The sequence below is a fragment of the Anomaloglossus baeobatrachus genome, unplaced genomic scaffold (assembly GCF_048569485.1).
Source record: "Anomaloglossus baeobatrachus isolate aAnoBae1 unplaced genomic scaffold, aAnoBae1.hap1 Scaffold_2994, whole genome shotgun sequence".
NCBI classification, from domain to species: Eukaryota; Metazoa; Chordata; class Amphibia; order Anura; family Aromobatidae; genus Anomaloglossus; species Anomaloglossus baeobatrachus.
Window position 1 is genome coordinate 58,565 of NW_027442426.1, and position 25,523 is coordinate 84,087.

The following is a 25,523-nucleotide window of genomic DNA, read 5'->3' on the forward strand; positions in this document are numbered from 1 at the left end:
GCGATCTCTCCGCTTCCACTCCAAAGAAAGTTACCTGTTTATTCCTATCATGCATTGGTTTTTGGGGTTTTCTTTGAGTAATGATGATCTCTTTAGTAGTCTGTTGGCGCCCTCTCCTGGAGGAATAGTTTGCTTGCTCTTGGACATTCTAAAAGAGAGGTCATGATAGACATTGAGCTTCTGAGCTCAATTGGGGACAGTCATGGGTGATGAATGTTTGCAACCTACTGCGAAGCCTCATACCGCAATATAAGGAACGTCAAATACTAAGAAAGGGCGGCCTATGAAAGAATTACTACTTTCAATAAGTACACTTAAACGGCTAATTGGGAATAGAAAAACTGTAAAAAGCCCTCTGAGAAAGCCCCCCTCTAACCTTTGATAGTAAGCTTTTCTGTAGTCTGCCTGTTGATGTATTTTCCGTTTGAACTGTGCACAACATGAAGAGACGGAACACTGGCGGCTTGTCACAATGCCCCCCGATGACATCACAATAGCGCTGCTGCCTAGAAAACAAGCTGCGCAGAAGAAGTTGTTCTTTGGGTGGGAGGGTGGGCTAGTGGAAGGAGGGGGCAATCTCTTTTTTTCCCGGGTGGTAGGGGGATGACAGGAGAAGGGAAGCGGGTGGTGAGAAAGGTACAGAGGGCAGGGTTTGGGGGCTGGGAAGGAAAGGGAAAAGATTAGGGTTTGGGGATGATGAAAGGGCTTTCTACGGGTAAGGATGGCAAAGGGTGGCAGTGACGGAAAGTCAGGCAACCTGTCCTGTCCGTCTTTTTGTATCGTGAATTGGAAAGACTGCAAGGGGGAGGGGAGTTGCTTGCGCCCTAAAGGAGGAGTTATTCAGATTCATTGCAGTGGGCGGCGGCTGCAAAACGCACCATTCTTCTTGTTTTGGCTCTGCAAAGCAGCCTTTTCAAGGGTTGGCTTGGGTGACAAAATGTCTTGTGTAGGCGTGGGTTTGTCTCCCTCTCGCTCTCTCTCCCTAAGATGTGTCCGGCATAGGCCAGGGTGCCACTCGAGGCCCAAACCAATTCTGGTTATCGCTTCTCGGCCTTTTGGCTAAGATCAAGTGTAGTATCTGTTCTTATCAGTTTAATATCTGATACGTCCCCTATCTGGGGACCATATATTAAATGGATTTTTAGAACAGGGAGATGGAAAAAGAGCTTGCTCTGTCCACTCCACGCATTGACCTGGTATTGCAGTACCTCCAGGAACGGTGCACCCCTTCTTAACCCAGTTTCCAAAAGCAGAACTCAATTCACCTGATTCATATTAGCCCGATTTAATGAATTGGAAGAAAGCATACGTCTTCATATGCACCTCAATTTGGCCCATTCACTTTTCACACTTCCTCCTTTTGTTTTTTATCTTTCACACTTTTGACTTTCTTTATTCATCCAAATAGCAAACTCATCACCACTCAACCTGACCAACTCGGCTATGTCCCCGTGCTGCAGTTCTCTGTCTTATCTAGATCATTTGCAATTGAATGGAATAGATCCCTTTTGGACAAAGTGGATTCACCTGCTGCTGCAGTGACCACAGGTGTGATAACATCTAGAATTGGCATCTGGTGCGATCTCTCCGCTTCCACTCCAAAGAAAGTTACCTGTTTATTCCTATCATGCATTGGTTTTTGGGGTTTTCTTTGAGTAATGATGATCTCTTTAGTAGTCTGTTGGCGCCCTCTCCTGGAGGAATAGTTTGCTTGCTCTTGGACATTCTAAAAGAGAGGTCATGATAGACATTGAGCTTCTGAGCTCAATTGGGGACAGTCATGGGTGATGAATGTTTGCAACCTACTGCGAAGCCTCATACCGCAATATAAGGAACGTCAAATACTAAGAAAGGGCGGCCTATGAAAGAATTACTACTTTCAATAAGTACACTTAAACGGCTAATTGGGAATAGAAAAACTGTAAAAAGCCCTCTGAGAAAGCCCCCCTCTAACCTTTGATAGTAAGCTTTTCTGTAGTCTGCCTGTTGATGTATTTTCCGTTTGAACTGTGCACAACATGAAGAGACGGAACACTGGCGGCTTGTCACAATGCCCCCCGATGACATCACAATAGCGCTGCTGCCTAGAAAACAAGCTGCGCAGAAGAAGTTGTTCTTTGGGTGGGAGGGTGGGCTAGTGGAAGGAGGGGGCAATCTCTTTTTTTCCCGGGTGGTAGGGGGATGACAGGAGAAGGGAAGCGGGTGGTGAGAAAGGTACAGAGGGCAGGGTTTGGGGGCTGGGAAGGAAAGGGAAAAGATTAGGGTTTGGGGATGATGAAAGGGCTTTCTACGGGTAAGGATGGCAAAGGGTGGCAGTGACGGAAAGTCAGGCAACCTGTCCTGTCCGTCTTTTTGTATCGTGAATTGGAAAGACTGCAAGGGGGAGGGGAGTTGCTTGCGCCCTAAAGGAGGAGTTATTCAGATTCATTGCAGTGGGCGGCGGCTGCAAAACGCACCATTCTTCTTGTTTTGGCTCTGCAAAGCAGCCTTTTCAAGGGTTGGCTTGGGTGACAAAATGTCTTGTGTAGGCGTGGGTTTGTCTCCCTCTCGCTCTCTCTCCCTAAGATGTGTCCGGCATAGGCCAGGGTGCCACTCGAGGCCCAAACCAATTCTGGTTATCGCTTCTCGGCCTTTTGGCTAAGATCAAGTGTAGTGTTGTTCGAAGAGGTGGTTTAAGCTCCAGGCCACCTTAGTACAATGATACAATGCACACTGGAAGGTTGCGCTTGCTAGTACTCTGGGTGGATAGTATATTCATCAAGAGGAAAACATGGCCCTACCAGGATCGAGGCTATTAGACTGAGTAAGGGTGGGGGGCTATGGTACAACGTGCCCCAGGACTGACGACCCTGGAGTGAGTCTGAGCTTGCTGGCTTGGGACCCCGGCAAGCCTTGGGCTCTGTAGCACACCGTACCTTGCCTTTTCATACTTTTTGAGCATATTACCCTATCCTGGCCTTCTGGCTAGGAAGGGAAATTTTTATAATCCCGGTCGGAGGTCTGGTCAGCTTTGGGCTGAGAAACTAACACCCGGTTGGAGGTCCGGGTCAGCTTCGGCTGAGAAACCAACACCCGGTTGGAGGTCTGGGTCAGCTTCGGCTGAGAAACCAACACCCGGTTGGAGGTCCGGTTAGCCTTGGGCTGAGAAACCAACACCGGTTGACGGTCCGGGCAGTTTCGGCTGCGAAACCAACAACTAGTAGCTCTCTACTCCACTTGGGTAAGATGCCTGGGTGGACGCTGGGAGCAACAACAAGGCTCAACCAGGCTTCGGCTTGGGGGAGCACCGAAGATCCCTGACCCTTGCTGTGGCCTTCTGGCTCGGAGGGACGGGGTTGATTTTTGGGGACCCTCTCCTCACGGTGGGGTCCACACGAATCCTAGCCTTTGCACTGTTTTTGGTGTGACTTCGGTCATGCATTTTTTGTGGTGCTTTGGAAAGCTTCATTAAATCAAAATCTGTTCTTATCAGTTTAATATCTGATACGTCCCCTATCTGGGGACCATATATTAAATGGATTTTTAGAACAGGGAGATGGAAAAAGAGCTTGCTCTGTCCACTCCACGCATTGACCTGGTATTGCAGTACCTCCAGGAACGGTGCACCCCTTCTTAACCCAGTTTCCAAAAGCAGAACTCAATTCACCTGATTCATATTAGCCCGATTTAATGAATTGGAAGAAAGCATACGTCTTCATATGCACCTCAATTTGGCCCATTCACTTTTCACACTTCCTCCTTTTGTTTTTTATCTTTCACACTTTTGACTTTCTTTATTCATCCAAATAGCAAACTCATCACCACTCAACCTGACCAACTCGGCTATGTCCCCGTGCTGCAGTTCTCTGTCTTATCTAGATCATTTGCAATTGAATGGAATAGATCCCTTTTGGACAAAGTGGATTCACCTGCTGCTGCAGTGACCACAGGTGTGATAACATCTAGAATTGGCATCTGGTGCGATCTCTCCGCTTCCACTCCAAAGAAAGTTACCTGTTTATTCCTATCATGCATTGGTTTTTGGGGTTTTCTTTGAGTAATGATGATCTCTTTAGTAGTCTGTTGGCGCCCTCTCCTGGAGGAATAGTTTGCTTGCTCTTGGACATTCTAAAAGAGAGGTCATGATAGACATTGAGCTTCTGAGCTCAATTGGGGACAGTCATGGGTGATGAATGTTTGCAACCTACTGCGAAGCCTCATACCGCAATATAAGGAACGTCAAATACTAAGAAAGGGCGGCCTATGAAAGAATTACTACTTTCAATAAGTACACTTAAACGGCTAATTGGGAATAGAAAAACTGTAAAAAGCCCTCTGAGAAAGCCCCCCTCTAACCTTTGATAGTAAGCTTTTCTGTAGTCTGCCTGTTGATGTATTTTCCGTTTGAACTGTGCACAACATGAAGAGACGGAACACTGGCGGCTTGTCACAATGCCCCCCGATGACATCACAATAGCGCTGCTGCCTAGAAAACAAGCTGCGCAGAAGAAGTTGTTCTTTGGGTGGGAGGGTGGGCTAGTGGAAGGAGGGGGCAATCTCTTTTTTTCCCGGGTGGTAGGGGGATGACAGGAGAAGGGAAGCGGGTGGTGAGAAAGGTACAGAGGGCAGGGTTTGGGGGCTGGGAAGGAAAGGGAAAAGATTAGGGTTTGGGGATGATGAAAGGGCTTTCTACGGGTAAGGATGGCAAAGGGTGGCAGTGACGGAAAGTCAGGCAACCTGTCCTGTCCGTCTTTTTGTATCGTGAATTGGAAAGACTGCAAGGGGGAGGGGAGTTGCTTGCGCCCTAAAGGAGGAGTTATTCAGATTCATTGCAGTGGGCGGCGGCTGCAAAACGCACCATTCTTCTTGTTTTGGCTCTGCAAAGCAGCCTTTTCAAGGGTTGGCTTGGGTGACAAAATGTCTTGTGTAGGCGTGGGTTTGTCTCCCTCTCGCTCTCTCTCCCTAAGATGTGTCCGGCATAGGCCAGGGTGCCACTCGAGGCCCAAACCAATTCTGGTTATCGCTTCTCGGCCTTTTGGCTAAGATCAAGTGTAGTATCTGTTCTTATCAGTTTAATATCTGATACGTCCCCTATCTGGGGACCATATATTAAATGGATTTTTAGAACAGGGAGATGGAAAAAGAGCTTGCTCTGTCCACTCCACGCATTGACCTGGTATTGCAGTACCTCCAGGAACGGTGCACCCCTTCTTAACCCAGTTTCCAAAAGCAGAACTCAATTCACCTGATTCATATTAGCCCGATTTAATGAATTGGAAGAAAGCATACGTCTTCATATGCACCTCAATTTGGCCCATTCACTTTTCACACTTCCTCCTTTTGTTTTTTATCTTTCACACTTTTGACTTTCTTTATTCATCCAAATAGCAAACTCATCACCACTCAACCTGACCAACTCGGCTATGTCCCCGTGCTGCAGTTCTCTGTCTTATCTAGATCATTTGCAATTGAATGGAATAGATCCCTTTTGGACAAAGTGGATTCACCTGCTGCTGCAGTGACCACAGGTGTGATAACATCTAGAATTGGCATCTGGTGCGATCTCTCCGCTTCCACTCCAAAGAAAGTTACCTGTTTATTCCTATCATGCATTGGTTTTTGGGGTTTTCTTTGAGTAATGATGATCTCTTTAGTAGTCTGTTGGCGCCCTCTCCTGGAGGAATAGTTTGCTTGCTCTTGGACATTCTAAAAGAGAGGTCATGATAGACATTGAGCTTCTGAGCTCAATTGGGGACAGTCATGGGTGATGAATGTTTGCAACCTACTGCGAAGCCTCATACCGCAATATAAGGAACGTCAAATACTAAGAAAGGGCGGCCTATGAAAGAATTACTACTTTCAATAAGTACACTTAAACGGCTAATTGGGAATAGAAAAACTGTAAAAAGCCCTCTGAGAAAGCCCCCCTCTAACCTTTGATAGTAAGCTTTTCTGTAGTCTGCCTGTTGATGTATTTTCCGTTTGAACTGTGCACAACATGAAGAGACGGAACACTGGCGGCTTGTCACAATGCCCCCCGATGACATCACAATAGCGCTGCTGCCTAGAAAACAAGCTGCGCAGAAGAAGTTGTTCTTTGGGTGGGAGGGTGGGCTAGTGGAAGGAGGGGGCAATCTCTTTTTTTCCCGGGTGGTAGGGGGATGACAGGAGAAGGGAAGCGGGTGGTGAGAAAGGTACAGAGGGCAGGGTTTGGGGGCTGGGAAGGAAAGGGAAAAGATTAGGGTTTGGGGATGATGAAAGGGCTTTCTACGGGTAAGGATGGCAAAGGGTGGCAGTGACGGAAAGTCAGGCAACCTGTCCTGTCCGTCTTTTTGTATCGTGAATTGGAAAGACTGCAAGGGGGAGGGGAGTTGCTTGCGCCCTAAAGGAGGAGTTATTCAGATTCATTGCAGTGGGCGGCGGCTGCAAAACGCACCATTCTTCTTGTTTTGGCTCTGCAAAGCAGCCTTTTCAAGGGTTGGCTTGGGTGACAAAATGTCTTGTGTAGGCGTGGGTTTGTCTCCCTCTCGCTCTCTCTCCCTAAGATGTGTCCGGCATAGGCCAGGGTGCCACTCGAGGCCCAAACCAATTCTGGTTATCGCTTCTCGGCCTTTTGGCTAAGATCAAGTGTAGTATCTGTTCTTATCAGTTTAATATCTGATACGTCCCCTATCTGGGGACCATATATTAAATGGATTTTTAGAACAGGGAGATGGAAAAAGAGCTTGCTCTGTCCACTCCACGCATTGACCTGGTATTGCAGTACCTCCAGGAACGGTGCACCCCTTCTTAACCCAGTTTCCAAAAGCAGAACTCAATTCACCTGATTCATATTAGCCCGATTTAATGAATTGGAAGAAAGCATACGTCTTCATATGCACCTCAATTTGGCCCATTCACTTTTCACACTTCCTCCTTTTGTTTTTTATCTTTCACACTTTTGACTTTCTTTATTCATCCAAATAGCAAACTCATCACCACTCAACCTGACCAACTCGGCTATGTCCCCGTGCTGCAGTTCTCTGTCTTATCTAGATCATTTGCAATTGAATGGAATAGATCCCTTTTGGACAAAGTGGATTCACCTGCTGCTGCAGTGACCACAGGTGTGATAACATCTAGAATTGGCATCTGGTGCGATCTCTCCGCTTCCACTCCAAAGAAAGTTACCTGTTTATTCCTATCATGCATTGGTTTTTGGGGTTTTCTTTGAGTAATGATGATCTCTTTAGTAGTCTGTTGGCGCCCTCTCCTGGAGGAATAGTTTGCTTGCTCTTGGACATTCTAAAAGAGAGGTCATGATAGACATTGAGCTTCTGAGCTCAATTGGGGACAGTCATGGGTGATGAATGTTTGCAACCTACTGCGAAGCCTCATACCGCAATATAAGGAACGTCAAATACTAAGAAAGGGCGGCCTATGAAAGAATTACTACTTTCAATAAGTACACTTAAACGGCTAATTGGGAATAGAAAAACTGTAAAAAGCCCTCTGAGAAAGCCCCCCTCTAACCTTTGATAGTAAGCTTTTCTGTAGTCTGCCTGTTGATGTATTTTCCGTTTGAACTGTGCACAACATGAAGAGACGGAACACTGGCGGCTTGTCACAATGCCCCCCGATGACATCACAATAGCGCTGCTGCCTAGAAAACAAGCTGCGCAGAAGAAGTTGTTCTTTGGGTGGGAGGGTGGGCTAGTGGAAGGAGGGGGCAATCTCTTTTTTTCCCGGGTGGTAGGGGGATGACAGGAGAAGGGAAGCGGGTGGTGAGAAAGGTACAGAGGGCAGGGTTTGGGGGCTGGGAAGGAAAGGGAAAAGATTAGGGTTTGGGGATGATGAAAGGGCTTTCTACGGGTAAGGATGGCAAAGGGTGGCAGTGACGGAAAGTCAGGCAACCTGTCCTGTCCGTCTTTTTGTATCGTGAATTGGAAAGACTGCAAGGGGGAGGGGAGTTGCTTGCGCCCTAAAGGAGGAGTTATTCAGATTCATTGCAGTGGGCGGCGGCTGCAAAACGCACCATTCTTCTTGTTTTGGCTCTGCAAAGCAGCCTTTTCAAGGGTTGGCTTGGGTGACAAAATGTCTTGTGTAGGCGTGGGTTTGTCTCCCTCTCGCTCTCTCTCCCTAAGATGTGTCCGGCATAGGCCAGGGTGCCACTCGAGGCCCAAACCAATTCTGGTTATCGCTTCTCGGCCTTTTGGCTAAGATCAAGTGTAGTATCTGTTCTTATCAGTTTAATATCTGATACGTCCCCTATCTGGGGACCATATATTAAATGGATTTTTAGAACAGGGAGATGGAAAAAGAGCTTGCTCTGTCCACTCCACGCGTTGACCTGGTATTGCAGTACCTCCAGGAACGGTGCACCCCTTCTTAACCCAGTTTCCAAAAGCAGAACTCAATTCACCTGATTCATATTAGCCCGATTTAATGAATTGGAAGAAAGCATACGTCTTCATATGCACCTCAATTTGGCCCATTCACTTTTCACACTTCCTCCTTTTGTTTTTTATCTTTCACACTTTTGACTTTCTTTATTCATCCAAATAGCAAACTCATCACCACTCAACCTGACCAACTCGGCTATGTCCCCGTGCTGCAGTTCTCTGTCTTATCTAGATCATTTGCAATTGAATGGAATAGATCCCTTTTGGACAAAGTGGATTCACCTGCTGCTGCAGTGACCACAGGTGTGATAACATCTAGAATTGGCATCTGGTGCGATCTCTCCGCTTCCACTCCAAAGAAAGTTACCTGTTTATTCCTATCATGCATTGGTTTTTGGGGTTTTCTTTGAGTAATGATGATCTCTTTAGTAGTCTGTTGGCGCCCTCTCCTGGAGGAATAGTTTGCTTGCTCTTGGACATTCTAAAAGAGAGGTCATGATAGACATTGAGCTTCTGAGCTCAATTGGGGACAGTCATGGGTGATGAATGTTTGCAACCTACTGCGAAGCCTCATACCGCAATATAAGGAACGTCAAATACTAAGAAAGGGCGGCCTATGAAAGAATTACTACTTTCAATAAGTACACTTAAACGGCTAATTGGGAATAGAAAAACTGTAAAAAGCCCTCTGAGAAAGCCCCCCTCTAACCTTTGATAGTAAGCTTTTCTGTAGTCTGCCTGTTGATGTATTTTCCGTTTGAACTGTGCACAACATGAAGAGACGGAACACTGGCGGCTTGTCACAATGCCCCCCGATGACATCACAATAGCGCTGCTGCCTAGAAAACAAGCTGCGCAGAAGAAGTTGTTCTTTGGGTGGGAGGGTGGGCTAGTGGAAGGAGGGGGCAATCTCTTTTTTTCCCGGGTGGTAGGGGGATGACAGGAGAAGGGAAGCGGGTGGTGAGAAAGGTACAGAGGGCAGGGTTTGGGGGCTGGGAAGGAAAGGGAAAAGATTAGGGTTTGGGGATGATGAAAGGGCTTTCTACGGGTAAGGATGGCAAAGGGTGGCAGTGACGGAAAGTCAGGCAACCTGTCCTGTCCGTCTTTTTGTATCGTGAATTGGAAAGACTGCAAGGGGGAGGGGAGTTGCTTGCGCCCTAAAGGAGGAGTTATTCAGATTCATTGCAGTGGGCGGCGGCTGCAAAACGCACCATTCTTCTTGTTTTGGCTCTGCAAAGCAGCCTTTTCAAGGGTTGGCTTGGGTGACAAAATGTCTTGTGTAGGCGTGGGTTTGTCTCCCTCTCGCTCTCTCTCCCTAAGATGTGTCCGGCATAGGCCAGGGTGCCACTCGAGGCCCAAACCAATTCTGGTTATCGCTTCTCGGCCTTTTGGCTAAGATCAAGTGTAGTGTTGTTCGAAGAGGTGGTTTAAGCTCCAGGCCACCTTAGTACAATGATACAATGCACACTGGAAGGTTGCGCTTGCTAGTACTCTGGGTGGATAGTATATTCATCAAGAGGAAAACATGGCCCTACCAGGATCGAGGCTATTAGACTGAGTAAGGGTGGGGGGCTATGGTACAACGTGCCCCAGGACTGACGACCCTGGAGTGAGTCTGAGCTTGCTGGCTTGGGACCCCGGCAAGCCTTGGGCTCTGTAGCACACCGTACCTTGCCTTTTCATACTTTTTGAGCATATTACCCTATCCTGGCCTTCTGGCTAGGAAGGGAAATTTTTATAATCCCGGTCGGAGGTCTGGTCAGCTTTGGGCTGAGAAACTAACACCCGGTTGGAGGTCCGGGTCAGCTTCGGCTGAGAAACCAACACCTGGTTGGAGGTCTGGGTCAGCTTCGGCTGAGAAACCAACACCCGGTTGGAGGTCCGGTTAGCCTTGGGCTGAGAAACCAACACCGGTTGACGGTCCGGGCAGTTTCGGCTGCGAAACCAACAACTAGTAGCTCTCTACTCCACTTGGGTAAGATGCCTGGGTGGATGCTGGGAGCAACAACAAGGCTCAACCAGGCTTCGGCTTGGGGGAGCACCGAAGATCCCTGACCCTTGCTGTGGCCTTCTGGCTCGGAGGGACGGGGTTGATTTTTGGGGACCCTCTCCTCACGGTGGGGTCCACACGAATCCTAGCCTTTGCACTGTTTTTGGTGTGACTTCGGTCATGCATTTTTTGTGGTGCTTTGGAAAGCTTCATTAAATCAAAATCTGTTCTTATCAGTTTAATATCTGATACGTCCCCTATCTGGGGACCATATATTAAATGGATTTTTAGAACAGGGAGATGGAAAAAGAGCTTGCTCTGTCCACTCCACGCATTGACCTGGTATTGCAGTACCTCCAGGAACGGTGCACCCCTTCTTAACCCAGTTTCCAAAAGCAGAACTCAATTCACCTGATTCATATTAGCCCGATTTAATGAATTGGAAGAAAGCATACGTCTTCATATGCACCTCAATTTGGCCCATTCACTTTTCACACTTCCTCCTTTTGTTTTTTATCTTTCACACTTTTGACTTTCTTTATTCATCCAAATAGCAAACTCATCACCACTCAACCTGACCAACTCGGCTATGTCCCCGTGCTGCAGTTCTCTGTCTTATCTAGATCATTTGCAATTGAATGGAATAGATCCCTTTTGGACAAAGTGGATTCACCTGCTGCTGCAGTGACCACAGGTGTGATAACATCTAGAATTGGCATCTGGTGCGATCTCTCCGCTTCCACTCCAAAGAAAGTTACCTGTTTATTCCTATCATGCATTGGTTTTTGGGGTTTTCTTTGAGTAATGATGATCTCTTTAGTAGTCTGTTGGCGCCCTCTCCTGGAGGAATAGTTTGCTTGCTCTTGGACATTCTAAAAGAGAGGTCATGATAGACATTGAGCTTCTGAGCTCAATTGGGGACAGTCATGGGTGATGAATGTTTGCAACCTACTGCGAAGCCTCATACCGCAATATAAGGAACGTCAAATACTAAGAAAGGGCGGCCTATGAAAGAATTACTACTTTCAATAAGTACACTTAAACGGCTAATTGGGAATAGAAAAACTGTAAAAAGCCCTCTGAGAAAGCCCCCCTCTAACCTTTGATAGTAAGCTTTTCTGTAGTCTGCCTGTTGATGTATTTTCCGTTTGAACTGTGCACAACATGAAGAGACGGAACACTGGCGGCTTGTCACAATGCCCCCCGATGACATCACAATAGCGCTGCTGCCTAGAAAACAAGCTGCGCAGAAGAAGTTGTTCTTTGGGTGGGAGGGTGGGCTAGTGGAAGGAGGGGGCAATCTCTTTTTTTCCCGGGTGGTAGGGGGATGACAGGAGAAGGGAAGCGGGTGGTGAGAAAGGTACAGAGGGCAGGGTTTGGGGGCTGGGAAGGAAAGGGAAAAGATTAGGGTTTGGGGATGATGAAAGGGCTTTCTACGGGTAAGGATGGCAAAGGGTGGCAGTGACGGAAAGTCAGGCAACCTGTCCTGTCCGTCTTTTTGTATCGTGAATTGGAAAGACTGCAAGGGGGAGGGGAGTTGCTTGCGCCCTAAAGGAGGAGTTATTCAGATTCATTGCAGTGGGCGGCGGCTGCAAAACGCACCATTCTTCTTGTTTTGGCTCTGCAAAGCAGCCTTTTCAAGGGTTGGCTTGGGTGACAAAATGTCTTGTGTAGGCGTGGGTTTGTCTCCCTCTCGCTCTCTCTCCCTAAGATGTGTCCGGCATAGGCCAGGGTGCCACTCGAGGCCCAAACCAATTCTGGTTATCGCTTCTCGGCCTTTTGGCTAAGATCAAGTGTAGTATCTGTTCTTATCAGTTTAATATCTGATACGTCCCCTATCTGGGGACCATATATTAAATGGATTTTTAGAACAGGGAGATGGAAAAAGAGCTTGCTCTGTCCACTCCACGCATTGACCTGGTATTGCAGTACCTCCAGGAACGGTGCACCCCTTCTTAACCCAGTTTCCAAAAGCAGAACTCAATTCACCTGATTCATATTAGCCCGATTTAATGAATTGGAAGAAAGCATACGTCTTCATATGCACCTCAATTTGGCCCATTCACTTTTCACACTTCCTCCTTTTGTTTTTTATCTTTCACACTTTTGACTTTCTTTATTCATCCAAATAGCAAACTCATCACCACTCAACCTGACCAACTCGGCTATGTCCCCGTGCTGCAGTTCTCTGTCTTATCTAGATCATTTGCAATTGAATGGAATAGATCCCTTTTGGACAAAGTGGATTCACCTGCTGCTGCAGTGACCACAGGTGTGATAACATCTAGAATTGGCATCTGGTGCGATCTCTCCGCTTCCACTCCAAAGAAAGTTACCTGTTTATTCCTATCATGCATTGGTTTTTGGGGTTTTCTTTGAGTAATGATGATCTCTTTAGTAGTCTGTTGGCGCCCTCTCCTGGAGGAATAGTTTGCTTGCTCTTGGACATTCTAAAAGAGAGGTCATGATAGACATTGAGCTTCTGAGCTCAATTGGGGACAGTCATGGGTGATGAATGTTTGCAACCTACTGCGAAGCCTCATACCGCAATATAAGGAACGTCAAATACTAAGAAAGGGCGGCCTATGAAAGAATTACTACTTTCAATAAGTACACTTAAACGGCTAATTGGGAATAGAAAAACTGTAAAAAGCCCTCTGAGAAAGCCCCCCTCTAACCTTTGATAGTAAGCTTTTCTGTAGTCTGCCTGTTGATGTATTTTCCGTTTGAACTGTGCACAACATGAAGAGACGGAACACTGGCGGCTTGTCACAATGCCCCCCGATGACATCACAATAGCGCTGCTGCCTAGAAAACAAGCTGCGCAGAAGAAGTTGTTCTTTGGGTGGGAGGGTGGGCTAGTGGAAGGAGGGGGCAATCTCTTTTTTTCCCGGGTGGTAGGGGGATGACAGGAGAAGGGAAGCGGGTGGTGAGAAAGGTACAGAGGGCAGGGTTTGGGGGCTGGGAAGGAAAGGGAAAAGATTAGGGTTTGGGGATGATGAAAGGGCTTTCTACGGGTAAGGATGGCAAAGGGTGGCAGTGACGGAAAGTCAGGCAACCTGTCCTGTCCGTCTTTTTGTATCGTGAATTGGAAAGACTGCAAGGGGGAGGGGAGTTGCTTGCGCCCTAAAGGAGGAGTTATTCAGATTCATTGCAGTGGGCGGCGGCTGCAAAACGCACCATTCTTCTTGTTTTGGCTCTGCAAAGCAGCCTTTTCAAGGGTTGGCTTGGGTGACAAAATGTCTTGTGTAGGCGTGGGTTTGTCTCCCTCTCGCTCTCTCTCCCTAAGATGTGTCCGGCATAGGCCAGGGTGCCACTCGAGGCCCAAACCAATTCTGGTTATCGCTTCTCGGCCTTTTGGCTAAGATCAAGTGTAGTATCTGTTCTTATCAGTTTAATATCTGATACGTCCCCTATCTGGGGACCATATATTAAATGGATTTTTAGAACAGGGAGATGGAAAAAGAGCTTGCTCTGTCCACTCCACGCATTGACCTGGTATTGCAGTACCTCCAGGAACGGTGCACCCCTTCTTAACCCAGTTTCCAAAAGCAGAACTCAATTCACCTGATTCATATTAGCCCGATTTAATGAATTGGAAGAAAGCATACGTCTTCATATGCACCTCAATTTGGCCCATTCACTTTTCACACTTCCTCCTTTTGTTTTTTATCTTTCACACTTTTGACTTTCTTTATTCATCCAAATAGCAAACTCATCACCACTCAACCTGACCAACTCGGCTATGTCCCCGTGCTGCAGTTCTCTGTCTTATCTAGATCATTTGCAATTGAATGGAATAGATCCCTTTTGGACAAAGTGGATTCACCTGCTGCTGCAGTGACCACAGGTGTGATAACATCTAGAATTGGCATCTGGTGCGATCTCTCCGCTTCCACTCCAAAGAAAGTTACCTGTTTATTCCTATCATGCATTGGTTTTTGGGGTTTTCTTTGAGTAATGATGATCTCTTTAGTAGTCTGTTGGCGCCCTCTCCTGGAGGAATAGTTTGCTTGCTCTTGGACATTCTAAAAGAGAGGTCATGATAGACATTGAGCTTCTGAGCTCAATTGGGGACAGTCATGGGTGATGAATGTTTGCAACCTACTGCGAAGCCTCATACCGCAATATAAGGAACGTCAAATACTAAGAAAGGGCGGCCTATGAAAGAATTACTACTTTCAATAAGTACACTTAAACGGCTAATTGGGAATAGAAAAACTGTAAAAAGCCCTCTGAGAAAGCCCCCCTCTAACCTTTGATAGTAAGCTTTTCTGTAGTCTGCCTGTTGATGTATTTTCCGTTTGAACTGTGCACAACATGAAGAGACGGAACACTGGCGGCTTGTCACAATGCCCCCCGATGACATCACAATAGCGCTGCTGCCTAGAAAACAAGCTGCGCAGAAGAAGTTGTTCTTTGGGTGGGAGGGTGGGCTAGTGGAAGGAGGGGGCAATCTCTTTTTTTCCCGGGTGGTAGGGGGATGACAGGAGAAGGGAAGCGGGTGGTGAGAAAGGTACAGAGGGCAGGGTTTGGGGGCTGGGAAGGAAAGGGAAAAGATTAGGGTTTGGGGATGATGAAAGGGCTTTCTACGGGTAAGGATGGCAAAGGGTGGCAGTGACGGAAAGTCAGGCAACCTGTCCTGTCCGTCTTTTTGTATCGTGAATTGGAAAGACTGCAAGGGGGAGGGGAGTTGCTTGCGCCCTAAAGGAGGAGTTATTCAGATTCATTGCAGTGGGCGGCGGCTGCAAAACGCACCATTCTTCTTGTTTTGGCTCTGCAAAGCAGCCTTTTCAAGGGTTGGCTTGGGTGACAAAATGTCTTGTGTAGGCGTGGGTTTGTCTCCCTCTCGCTCTCTCTCCCTAAGATGTGTCCGGCATAGGCCAGGGTGCCACTCGAGGCCCAAACCAATTCTGGTTATCGCTTCTCGGCCTTTTGGCTAAGATCAAGTGTAGTATCTGCTCTTATCAGTTTAATATCTGATACGTCCCCTATCTGGGGACCATATATTAAATGGATTTTTAGAACAGGGAGATGGAAAAAGAGCTTGCTCTGTCCACTCCACGCATTGACCTGGTATTGCAGTACCTCCAGGAACGGTGCACCCCTTCTTAACCCAGTTTCCAAAAGCAGAACTCAATTCACCTGATTCATATTAGCCCGATTTAATGAATTGGAAGAAAGCATATGTCTTCATATGCACCTCAATTTGGCCCATTCACTTTTCACACTTCCTCCTTTTGTTTTTTATCTTTCACACTTTTGACTTTCTTTATTCATCCAAATAGCAAACTCATCACCACTCAACCTGACCAACTCGGCTATGTCCCCGTGCTGCAGTTCTCTGTCTTATCTAGATCATTTGCAATTGAATGGAATAGATCCCTTTTGGACAAAGTGGATTCACCTGCTGCTGCAGTGACCACAGGTGTGATAACATCTAGAATTGGCATCTGGTGCGATCTCTCCGCTTCCACTCCAAAGAAAGTTACCTGTTTATTCCTATCATGCATTGGTTTTTGGGGTTTTCTTTGAGTAATGATGATCTCTTTAGTAGTCTGTTGGCGCCCTCTCCTGGAGGAATAGTTTGCTTGCTCTTGGACATTCTAAAAGAGAGGTCATGATAGACATTGAGCTTCTGAGCTCAATTGGGGACAGTCATGGGTGATGAATGTTTGCAACCTACTGCGAAGCCTCATACCGCAATATAAGGAACGTCAAATACTAAGAAAGGGCGGCCTATGAAAGAATTACTACTTTCAATAAGTACACTTAAACGGCTAATTGGGAATAGAAAAACTGTAAAAAGCCCTCTGAGAAAGCCCCCCTCTAACCTTTGATAGTAAGCTTTTCTGTAGTCTGCCTGTTGATGTATTTTCCGTTTGAACTGTGCACAACATGAAGAGACGGAACACTGGCGGCTTGTCACAATGCCCCCCGATGACATCACAATAGCGCTGCTGCCTAGAAAACAAGCTGCGCAGAAGAAGTTGTTCTTTGGGTGGGAGGGTGGGCTAGTGGAAGGAGGGGGCAATCTCTTTTTTTCCCGGGTGGTAGGGGGATGACAGGAGAAGGGAAGCGGGTGGTGAGAAAGGTACAGAGGGCAGGGTTTGGGGGCTGGGAAGGAAAGGGAAAAGATTAGGGTTTGGGGATGATGAAAGGGCTTTCTACGGGTAAGGATGGCAAAGGGTGGCAGTGACGGAAAGTCAGGCAACCTGTCCTGTCCGTCTTTTTGTATCGTGAATTGGAAAGACTGCAAGGGGGAGGGGAGTTGCTTGCGCCCTAAAGGAGGAGTTATTCAGATTCATTGCAGTGGGCGGCGGCTGCAAAACGCACCATTCTTCTTGTTTTGGCTCTGCAAAGCAGCCTTTTCAAGGGTTGGCTTGGGTGACAAAATGTCTTGTGTAGGCGTGGGTTTGTCTCCCTCTCGCTCTCTCTCCCTAAGATGTGTCCGGCATAGGCCAGGGTGCCACTCGAGGCCCAAACCAATTCTGGTTATCGCTTCTCGGCCTTTTGGCTAAGATCAAGTGTAGTATCTGTTCTTATCAGTTTAATATCTGATACGTCCCCTATCTGGGGACCATATATTAAATGGATTTTTAGAACAGGGAGATGGAAAAAGAGCTTGCTCTGTCCACTCCACGCATTGACCTGGTATTGCAGTACCTCCAGGAACGGTGCACCCCTTCTTAACCCAGTTTCCAAAAGCAGAACTCAATTCACCTGATTCATATTAGCCCGATTTAATGAATTGGAAGAAAGCATACGTCTTCATATGCACCTCAATTTGGCCCATTCACTTTTCACACTTCCTCCTTTTGTTTTTTATCTTTCACACTTTTGACTTTCTTTATTCATCCAAATAGCAAACTCATCACCACTCAACCTGACCAACTCGGCTATGTCCCCGTGCTGCAGTTCTCTGTCTTATCTAGATCATTTGCAATTGAATGGAATAGATCCCTTTTGGACAAAGTGGATTCACCTGCTGCTGCAGTGACCACAGGTGTGATAACATCTAGAATTGGCATCTGGTGCGATCTCTCCGCTTCCACTCCAAAGAAAGTTACCTGTTTATTCCTATCATGCATTGGTTTTTGGGGTTTTCTTTGAGTAATGATGATCTCTTTAGTAGTCTGTTGGCGCCCTCTCCTGGAGGAATAGTTTGCTTGCTCTTGGACATTCTAAAAGAGAGGTCATGATAGACATTGAGCTTCTGAGCTCAATTGGGGACAGTCATGGGTGATGAATGTTTGCAACCTACTGCGAAGCCTCATACCGCAATATAAGGAACGTCAAATACTAAGAAAGGGCGGCCTATGAAAGAATTACTACTTTCAATAAGTACACTTAAACGGCTAATTGGGAATAGAAAAACTGTAAAAAGCCCTCTGAGAAAGCCCCCCTCTAACCTTTGATAGTAAGCTTTTCTGTAGTCTGCCTGTTGATGTATTTTCCGTTTGAACTGTGCACAACATGAAGAGACGGAACACTGGCGGCTTGTCACAATGCCCCCCGATGACATCACAATAGCGCTGCTGCCTAGAAAACAAGCTGCGCAGAAGAAGTTGTTCTTTGGGTGGGAGGGTGGGCTAGTGGAAGGAGGGGGCAATCTCTTTTTTTCCCGGGTGGTAGGGGGATGACAGGAGAAGGGAAGCGGGTGGTGAGAAAGGTACAGAGGGCAGGGTTTGGGGGCTGGGAAGGAAAGGGAAAAGATTAGGGTTTGGGGATGATGAAAGGGCTTTCTACGGGTAAGGATGGCAAAGGGTGGCAGTGACGGAAAGTCAGGCAACCTGTCCTGTCCGTCTTTTTGTATCGTGAATTGGAAAGACTGCAAGGGGGAGGGGAGTTGCTTGCGCCCTAAAGGAGGAGTTATTCAGATTCATTGCAGTGGGCGGCGGCTGCAAAACGCACCATTCTTCTTGTTTTGGCTCTGCAAAGCAGCCTTTTCAAGGGTTGGCTTGGGTGACAAAATGTCTTGTGTAGGCGTGGGTTTGTCTCCCTCTCGCTCTCTCTCCCTAAGATGTGTCCGGCATAGGCCAGGGTGCCACTCGAGGCCCAAACCAATTCTGGTTATCGCTTCTCGGCCTTTTGGCTAAGATCAAGTGTAGTATCTGTTCTTATCAGTTTAATATCTGATACGTCCCCTATCTGGGGACCATATATTAAATGGATTTTTAGAACAGGGAGATGGAAAAAGAGCTTGCTCTGTCCACTCCACGCATTGACCTGGTATTGCAGTACCTCCAGGAACGGTGCACCCCTTCTTAACCCAGTTTCCAAAAGCAGAACTCAATTCACCTGATTCATATTAGCCCGATTTAATGAATTGGAAGAAAGCATACGTCTTCATATGCACCTCAATTTGGCCCATTCACTTTTCACACTTCCTCCTTTTGTTTTTTATCTTTCACACTTTTGACTTTCTTTATTCATCCAAATAGCAAACTCATCACCACTCAACCTGACCAACTCGGCTATGTCCCCGTGCTGCAGTTCTCTGTCTTATCTAGATCATTTGCAATTGAATGGAATAGATCCCTTTTGGACAAAGTGGATTCACCTGCTGCTGCAGTGACCACAGGTGTGATAACATCTAGAATTGGCATCTGGTGCGATCTCTCCGCTTCCACTCCAAAGAAAGTTACCTGTTTATTCCTATCATGCATTGGTTTTTGGGGTTTTCTTTGAGTAATGATGATCTCTTTAGTAGTCTGTTGGCGCCCTCTCCTGGAGGAATAGTTTGCTTGCTCTTGGACATTCTAAAAGAGAGGTCATGATAGACATTGAGCTTCTGAGCTCAATTGGGGACAGTCATGGGTGATGAATGTTTGCAACCTACTGCGAAGCCTCATACCGCAATATAAGGAACGTCAAATACTAAGAAAGGGCGGCCTATGAAAGAATTACTACTTTCAATAAGTACACTTAAACGGCTAATTGGGAATAGAAAAACTGTAAAAAGCCCTCTGAGAAAGCCCCCCTCTAACCTTTGATAGTAAGCTTTTCTGTAGTCTGCCTGTTGATGTATTTTCCGTTTGAACTGTGCACAACATGAAGAGACGGAACACTGGCGGCTTGTCACAATGCCCCCCGATGACATCACAATAGCGCTGCTGCCTAGAAAACAAGCTGCGCAGAAGAAGTTGTTCTTTGGGTGGGAGGGTGGGCTAGTGGAAGGAGGGGGCAATCTCTTTTTTTCCCGGGTGGTAGGGGGATGACAGGAGAAGGGAAGCGGGTGGTGAGAAAGGTACAGAGGGCAGGGTTTGGGGGCTGGGAAGGAAAGGGAAAAGATTAGGGTTTGGGGATGATGAAAGGGCTTTCTACGGGTAAGGATGGCAAAGGGTGGCAGTGACGGAAAGTCAGGCAACCTGTCCTGTCCGTCTTTTTGTATCGTGAATTGGAAAGACTGCAAGGGGGAGGGGAGTTGCTTGCGCCCTAAAGGAGGAGTTATTCAGATTCATTGCAGTGGGCGGCGGCTGCAAAACGCACCATTCTTCTTGTTTTGGCTCTGCAAAGCAGCCTTTTCAAGGGTTGGCTTGGGTGACAAAATGTCTTGTGTAGGCGTGGGTTTGTCTCCCTCTCGCTCTCTCTCCCTAAGATGTGTCCGGCATAGGCCAGGGTGCCACTCGAGGCCCAAACCAATTCTGGTTATCGCTTCTCGGCCTTTTGGCTAAGATCAAGTGTAGTATCTGTTCTTATCAGTTTAATATCTGATACGTCCCCTATCTGGGGACCATATATTAAATGGATTTTTAGAACAGGGAGATGGAAAAAGAGCTTGCTCTGTCCACTCCACGCATTGACCTGGTATTGCAGTACCTCCAGGAACGGTGCACCCCTTCTTAACCCAGTTTCCAAAAGCAGAACTCAATTCACCTGATTCATATTAGCCCGATTTAATGAATTGGAAGAAAGCATACGTCTTCATATGCACCTCAATTTGGCCCATTCACTTTTCACACTTCCTCCTTTTGTTTTTTATCTTTCACACTTTTGACTTTCTTTATTCATCCAAATAGCAAACTCATCACCACTCAACCTGACCAACTCGGCTATGTCCCCGTGCTGCAGTTCTCTGTCTTATCTAGATCATTTGCAATTGAATGGAATAGATCCCTTTTGGACAAAGTGGATTCACCTGCTGCTGCAGTGACCACAGGTGTGATAACATCTAGAATTGGCATCTGGTGCGATCTCTCCGCTTCCACTCCAAAGAAAGTTACCTGTTTATTCCTATCATGCATTGGTTTTTGGGGTTTTCTTTGAGTAATGATGATCTCTTTAGTAGTCTGTTGGCGCCCTCTCCTGGAGGAATAGTTTGCTTGCTCTTGGACATTCTAAAAGAGAGGTCATGATAGACATTGAGCTTCTGAGCTCAATTGGGGACAGTCATGGGTGATGAATGTTTGCAACCTACTGCGAAGCCTCATACCGCAATATAAGGAACGTCAAATACTAAGAAAGGGCGGCCTATGAAAGAATTACTACTTTCAATAAGTACACTTAAACGGCTAATTGGGAATAGAAAAACTGTAAAAAGCCCTCTGAGAAAGCCCCCCTCTAACCTTTGATAGTAAGCTTTTCTGTAGTCTGCCTGTTGATGTATTTTCCGTTTGAACTGTGCACAACATGAAGAGACGGAACACTGGCGGCTTGTCACAATGCCCCCCGATGACATCACAATAGCGCTGCTGCCTAGAAAACAAGCTGCGCAGAAGAAGTTGTTCTTTGGGTGGGAGGGTGGGCTAGTGGAAGGAGGGGGCAATCTCTTTTTTTCCCGGGTGGTAGGGGGATGACAGGAGAAGGGAAGCGGGTGGTGAGAAAGGTACAGAGGGCAGGGTTTGGGGGCTGGGAAGGAAAGGGAAAAGATTAGGGTTTGGGGATGATGAAAGGGCTTTCTACGGGTAAGGATGGCAAAGGGTGGCAGTGACGGAAAGTCAGGCAACCTGTCCTGTCCGTCTTTTTGTATCGTGAATTGGAAAGACTGCAAGGGGGAGGGGAGTTGCTTGCGCCCTAAAGGAGGAGTTATTCAGATTCATTGCAGTGGGCGGCGGCTGCAAAACGCACCATTCTTCTTGTTTTGGCTCTGCAAAGCAGCCTTTTCAAGGGTTGGCTTGGGTGACAAAATGTCTTGTGTAGGCGTGGGTTTGTCTCCCTCTCGCTCTCTCTCCCTAAGATGTGTCCGGCATAGGCCAGGGTGCCACTCGAGGCCCAAACCAATTCTGGTTATCGCTTCTCGGCCTTTTGGCTAAGATCAAGTGTAGTATCTGTTCTTATCAGTTTAATATCTGATACGTCCCCTATCTGGGGACCATATATTAAATGGATTTTTAGAACAGGGAGATGGAAAAAGAGCTTGCTCTGTCCACTCCACGCATTGACCTGGTATTGCAGTACCTCCAGGAACGGTGCACCCCTTCTTAACCCAGTTTCCAAAAGCAGAACTCAATTCACCTGATTCATATTAGCCCGATTTAATGAATTGGAAGAAAGCATACGTCTTCATATGCACCTCAATTTGGCCCATTCACTTTTCACACTTCCTCCTTTTGTTTTTTATCTTTCACACTTTTGACTTTCTTTATTCATCCAAATAGCAAACTCATCACCACTCAACCTGACCAACTCGGCTATGTCCCCGTGCTGCAGTTCTCTGTCTTATCTAGATCATTTGCAATTGAATGGAATAGATCCCTTTTGGACAAAGTGGATTCACCTGCTGCTGCAGTGACCACAGGTGTGATAACATCTAGAATTGGCATCTGGTGCGATCTCTCCGCTTCCACTCCAAAGAAAGTTACCTGTTTATTCCTATCATGCATTGGTTTTTGGGGTTTTCTTTGAGTAATGATGATCTCTTTAGTAGTCTGTTGGCGCCCTCTCCTGGAGGAATAGTTTGCTTGCTCTTGGACATTCTAAAAGAGAGGTCATGATAGACATTGAGCTTCTGAGCTCAATTGGGGACAGTCATGGGTGATGAATGTTTGCAACCTACTGCGAAGCCTCATACCGCAATATAAGGAACGTCAAATACTAAGAAAGGGCGGCCTATGAAAGAATTACTACTTTCAATAAGTACACTTAAACGGCTAATTGGGAATAGAAAAACTGTAAAAAGCCCTCTGAGAAAGCCCCCCTCTAACCTTTGATAGTAAGCTTTTCTGTAGTCTGCCTGTTGATGTATTTTCCGTTTGAACTGTGCACAACATGAAGAGACGGAACACTGGCGGCTTGTCACAATGCCCCCCGATGACATCACAATAGCGCTGCTGCCTAGAAAACAAGCTGCGCAGAAGAAGTTGTTCTTTGGGTGGGAGGGTGGGCTAGTGGAAGGAGGGGGCAATCTCTTTTTTTCCCGGGTGGTAGGGGGATGACAGGAGAAGGGAAGCGGGTGGTGAGAAAGGTACAGAGGGCAGGGTTTGGGGGCTGGGAAGGAAAGGGAAAAGATTAGGGTTTGGGGATGATGAAAGGGCTTTCTACGGGTAAGGATGGCAAAGGGTGGCAGTGACGGAAAGTCAGGCAACCTGTCCTGTCCGTCTTTTTGTATCGTGAATTGGAAAGACTGCAAGGGGGAGGGGAGTTGCTTGCGCCCTAAAGGAGGAGTTATTCAGATTCATTGCAGTGGGCGGCGGCTGCAAAACGCACCATTCTTCTTGTTTTGGCTCTGCAAAGCAGCCTTTTCAAGGGTTGGCTTGGGTGACAAAATGTCTTGTGTAGGCGTGGGTTTGTCTCCCTCTCGCTCTCTCTCCCTAAGATGTGTCCGGCATAGGCCAGGGTGCCACTCGAGGCCCAAACCAATTCTGGTTATCGCTTCTCGGCCTTTTGGCTAAGATCAAGTGTAGTATCTGTTCTTATCAGTTTAATATCTGATACGTCCCCTATCTGGGGACCATATATTAAATGGATTTTTAGAACAGGGAGATGGAAAAAGAGCTTGCTCTGTCCACTCCACGCATTGACCTGGTATTGCAGTACCTCCAGGAACGGTGCACCCCTTCTTAACCCAGTTTCCAAAAGCAGAACTCAATTCACCTGATTCATATTAGCCCGATTTAATGAATTGGAAGAAAGCATACGTCTTCATATGCACCTCAATTTGGCCCATTCACTTTTCACACTTCCTCCTTTTGTTTTTTATCTTTCACACTTTTGACTTTCTTTATTCATCCAAATAGCAAACTCATCACCACTCAACCTGACCAACTCGGCTATGTCCCCATGCTGCAGTTCTCTGTCTTATCTAGATCATTTGTAATTGAATGGAATAGATCCCTTTTGGACAAAGTGGATTCACCTGCTGCTGCAGTGACCACAGGTGTGATAACATCTAGAATTGGCATCTGGTGCGATCTCTCCGCTTCCACTCCAAAGAAAGTTACCTGTTTATTCCTATCATGCATTGGTTTTTGGGGTTTTCTTTGAGTAATGATGATCTCTTTAGTAGTCTGTTGGCGCCCTCTCCTGGAGGAATAGTTTGCTTGCTCTTGGACATTCTAAAAGAGAGGTCATGATAGACATTGAGCTTCTGAGCTCAATTGGGGACAGTCATGGGTGATGAATGTTTGCAACCTACTGCGAAGCCTCATACCGCAATATAAGGAACGTCAAATACTAAGAAAGGGCGGCCTATGAAAGAATTACTACTTTCAATAAGTACACTTAAACGGCTAATTGGGAATAGAAAAACTGTAAAAAGCCCTCTGAGAAAGCCCCCCTCTAACCTTTGATAGTAAGCTTTTCTGTAGTCTGCCTGTTGATGTATTTTCCGTTTGAACTGTGCACAACATGAAGAGACGGAACACTGGCGGCTTGTCACAATGCCCCCCGATGACATCACAATAGCGCTGCTGCCTAGAAAACAAGCTGCGCAGAAGAAGTTGTTCTTTGGGTGGGAGGGTGGGCTAGTGGAAGGAGGGGGCAATCTCTTTTTTTCCCGGGTGGTAGGGGGATGACAGGAGAAGGGAAGCGGGTGGTGAGAAAGGTACAGAGGGCAGGGTTTGGGGGCTGAGAAGGAAAGGGAAAAGATTAGGGTTTGGGGATGATGAAAGGGCTTTCTACGGGTAAGGATGGCAAAGGGTGGCAGTGACGGAAAGTCAGGCAACCTGTCCTGTCCGTCTTTTTGTATCGTGAATTGGAAAGACTGCAAGGGGGAGGGGAGTTGCTTGCGCCCTAAAGGAGGAGTTATTCAGATTCATTGCAGTGGGCGGCGGCTGCAAAACGCACCATTCTTCTTGTTTTGGCTCTGCAAAGCAGCCTTTTCAAGGGTTGGCTTGGGTGACAAAATGTCTTGTGTAGGCGTGGGTTTGTCTCCCTCTCGCTCTCTCTCCCTAAGATGTGTCCGGCATAGGCCAGGGTGCCACTCGAGGCCCAAACCAATTCTGGTTATCGCTTCTCGGCCTTTTGGCTAAGATCAAGTGTAGTATCTGTTCTTATCAGTTTAATATCTGATACGTCCCCTATCTGGGGACCATATATTAAATGGATTTTTAGAACAGGGAGATGGAAAAAGAGCTTGCTCTGTCCACTCCACGCATTGACCTGGTATTGCAGTACCTCCAGGAACGGTGCACCCCTTCTTAACCCAGTTTCCAAAAGCAGAACTCAATTCACCTGATTCATATTAGCCCGATTTAATGAATTGGAAGAAAGCATACGTCTTCATATGCACCTCAATTTGGCCCATTCACTTTTCACACTTCCTCCTTTTGTTTTTTATCTTTCACACTTTTGACTTTCTTTATTCATCCAAATAGCAAACTCATCACCACTCAACCTGACCAACTCGGCTATGTCCCCGTGCTGCAGTTCTCTGTCTTATCTAGATCATTTGCAATTGAATGGAATAGATCCCTTTTGGACAAAGTGGATTCACCTGCTGCTGCAGTGACCACAGGTGTGATAACATCTAGAATTGGCATCTGGTGCGATCTCTCCGCTTCCACTCCAAAGAAAGTTACCTGTTTATTCCTATCATGCATTGGTTTTTGGGGTTTTCTTTGAGTAATGATGATCTCTTTAGTAGTCTGTTGGCGCCCTCTCCTGGAGGAATAGTTTGCTTGCTCTTGGACATTCTAAAAGAGAGGTCATGATAGACATTGAGCTTCTGAGCTCAATTGGGGACAGTCATGGGTGATGAATGTTTGCAACCTACTGCGAAGCCTCATACCGCA

General features: G+C 46.8%; 15 non-coding genes across 15 annotated transcripts; all 15 read left to right on the forward strand.

Moving 5' to 3' along the window:
* Positions 1–1,039: 1,039 nt before the first annotated feature.
* Positions 1,040–1,230, forward strand: LOC142268269 (U2 spliceosomal RNA). The gene has a single exon (XR_012734017.1). It is a non-coding gene; the product is annotated as a U2 spliceosomal RNA (small nuclear RNA).
* A 2,185-nt stretch (positions 1,231–3,415) lies between these two features.
* On the forward strand, positions 3,416–3,611 carry LOC142268235 (U2 spliceosomal RNA). Its single transcript, XR_012733990.1, has one exon. It is a non-coding gene; the product is annotated as a U2 spliceosomal RNA (small nuclear RNA).
* Positions 3,612–4,998: 1,387 nt separating this feature from the next.
* On the forward strand, positions 4,999–5,189 carry LOC142268270 (U2 spliceosomal RNA). Its single transcript, XR_012734018.1, has one exon. It is a non-coding gene; the product is annotated as a U2 spliceosomal RNA (small nuclear RNA).
* A 1,387-nt stretch (positions 5,190–6,576) lies between these two features.
* LOC142268271 (U2 spliceosomal RNA) lies at positions 6,577–6,767 on the forward strand. Its single transcript, XR_012734019.1, has one exon. It is a non-coding gene; the product is annotated as a U2 spliceosomal RNA (small nuclear RNA).
* Positions 6,768–8,154: 1,387 nt separating this feature from the next.
* Positions 8,155–8,345, forward strand: LOC142268225 (U2 spliceosomal RNA). Its single transcript, XR_012733981.1, has one exon. It is a non-coding gene; the product is annotated as a U2 spliceosomal RNA (small nuclear RNA).
* Positions 8,346–10,530: 2,185 nt separating this feature from the next.
* Positions 10,531–10,726, forward strand: LOC142268236 (U2 spliceosomal RNA). The gene has a single exon (XR_012733991.1). It is a non-coding gene; the product is annotated as a U2 spliceosomal RNA (small nuclear RNA).
* Positions 10,727–12,113: 1,387 nt separating this feature from the next.
* LOC142268272 (U2 spliceosomal RNA) lies at positions 12,114–12,304 on the forward strand. The gene has a single exon (XR_012734020.1). It is a non-coding gene; the product is annotated as a U2 spliceosomal RNA (small nuclear RNA).
* A 1,387-nt stretch (positions 12,305–13,691) lies between these two features.
* Positions 13,692–13,882, forward strand: LOC142268273 (U2 spliceosomal RNA). Its single transcript, XR_012734021.1, has one exon. It is a non-coding gene; the product is annotated as a U2 spliceosomal RNA (small nuclear RNA).
* Positions 13,883–15,269: 1,387 nt separating this feature from the next.
* LOC142268228 (U2 spliceosomal RNA) lies at positions 15,270–15,460 on the forward strand. The gene has a single exon (XR_012733984.1). It is a non-coding gene; the product is annotated as a U2 spliceosomal RNA (small nuclear RNA).
* A 1,387-nt stretch (positions 15,461–16,847) lies between these two features.
* Positions 16,848–17,038, forward strand: LOC142268274 (U2 spliceosomal RNA). The gene has a single exon (XR_012734022.1). It is a non-coding gene; the product is annotated as a U2 spliceosomal RNA (small nuclear RNA).
* A 1,387-nt stretch (positions 17,039–18,425) lies between these two features.
* Positions 18,426–18,616, forward strand: LOC142268275 (U2 spliceosomal RNA). Its single transcript, XR_012734023.1, has one exon. It is a non-coding gene; the product is annotated as a U2 spliceosomal RNA (small nuclear RNA).
* Positions 18,617–20,003: 1,387 nt separating this feature from the next.
* LOC142268276 (U2 spliceosomal RNA) lies at positions 20,004–20,194 on the forward strand. The gene has a single exon (XR_012734024.1). It is a non-coding gene; the product is annotated as a U2 spliceosomal RNA (small nuclear RNA).
* A 1,387-nt stretch (positions 20,195–21,581) lies between these two features.
* On the forward strand, positions 21,582–21,772 carry LOC142268279 (U2 spliceosomal RNA). Its single transcript, XR_012734026.1, has one exon. It is a non-coding gene; the product is annotated as a U2 spliceosomal RNA (small nuclear RNA).
* Positions 21,773–23,159: 1,387 nt separating this feature from the next.
* On the forward strand, positions 23,160–23,350 carry LOC142268280 (U2 spliceosomal RNA). The gene has a single exon (XR_012734027.1). It is a non-coding gene; the product is annotated as a U2 spliceosomal RNA (small nuclear RNA).
* A 1,387-nt stretch (positions 23,351–24,737) lies between these two features.
* On the forward strand, positions 24,738–24,928 carry LOC142268281 (U2 spliceosomal RNA). Its single transcript, XR_012734028.1, has one exon. It is a non-coding gene; the product is annotated as a U2 spliceosomal RNA (small nuclear RNA).
* Positions 24,929–25,523: the final 595 nt, after the last annotated feature.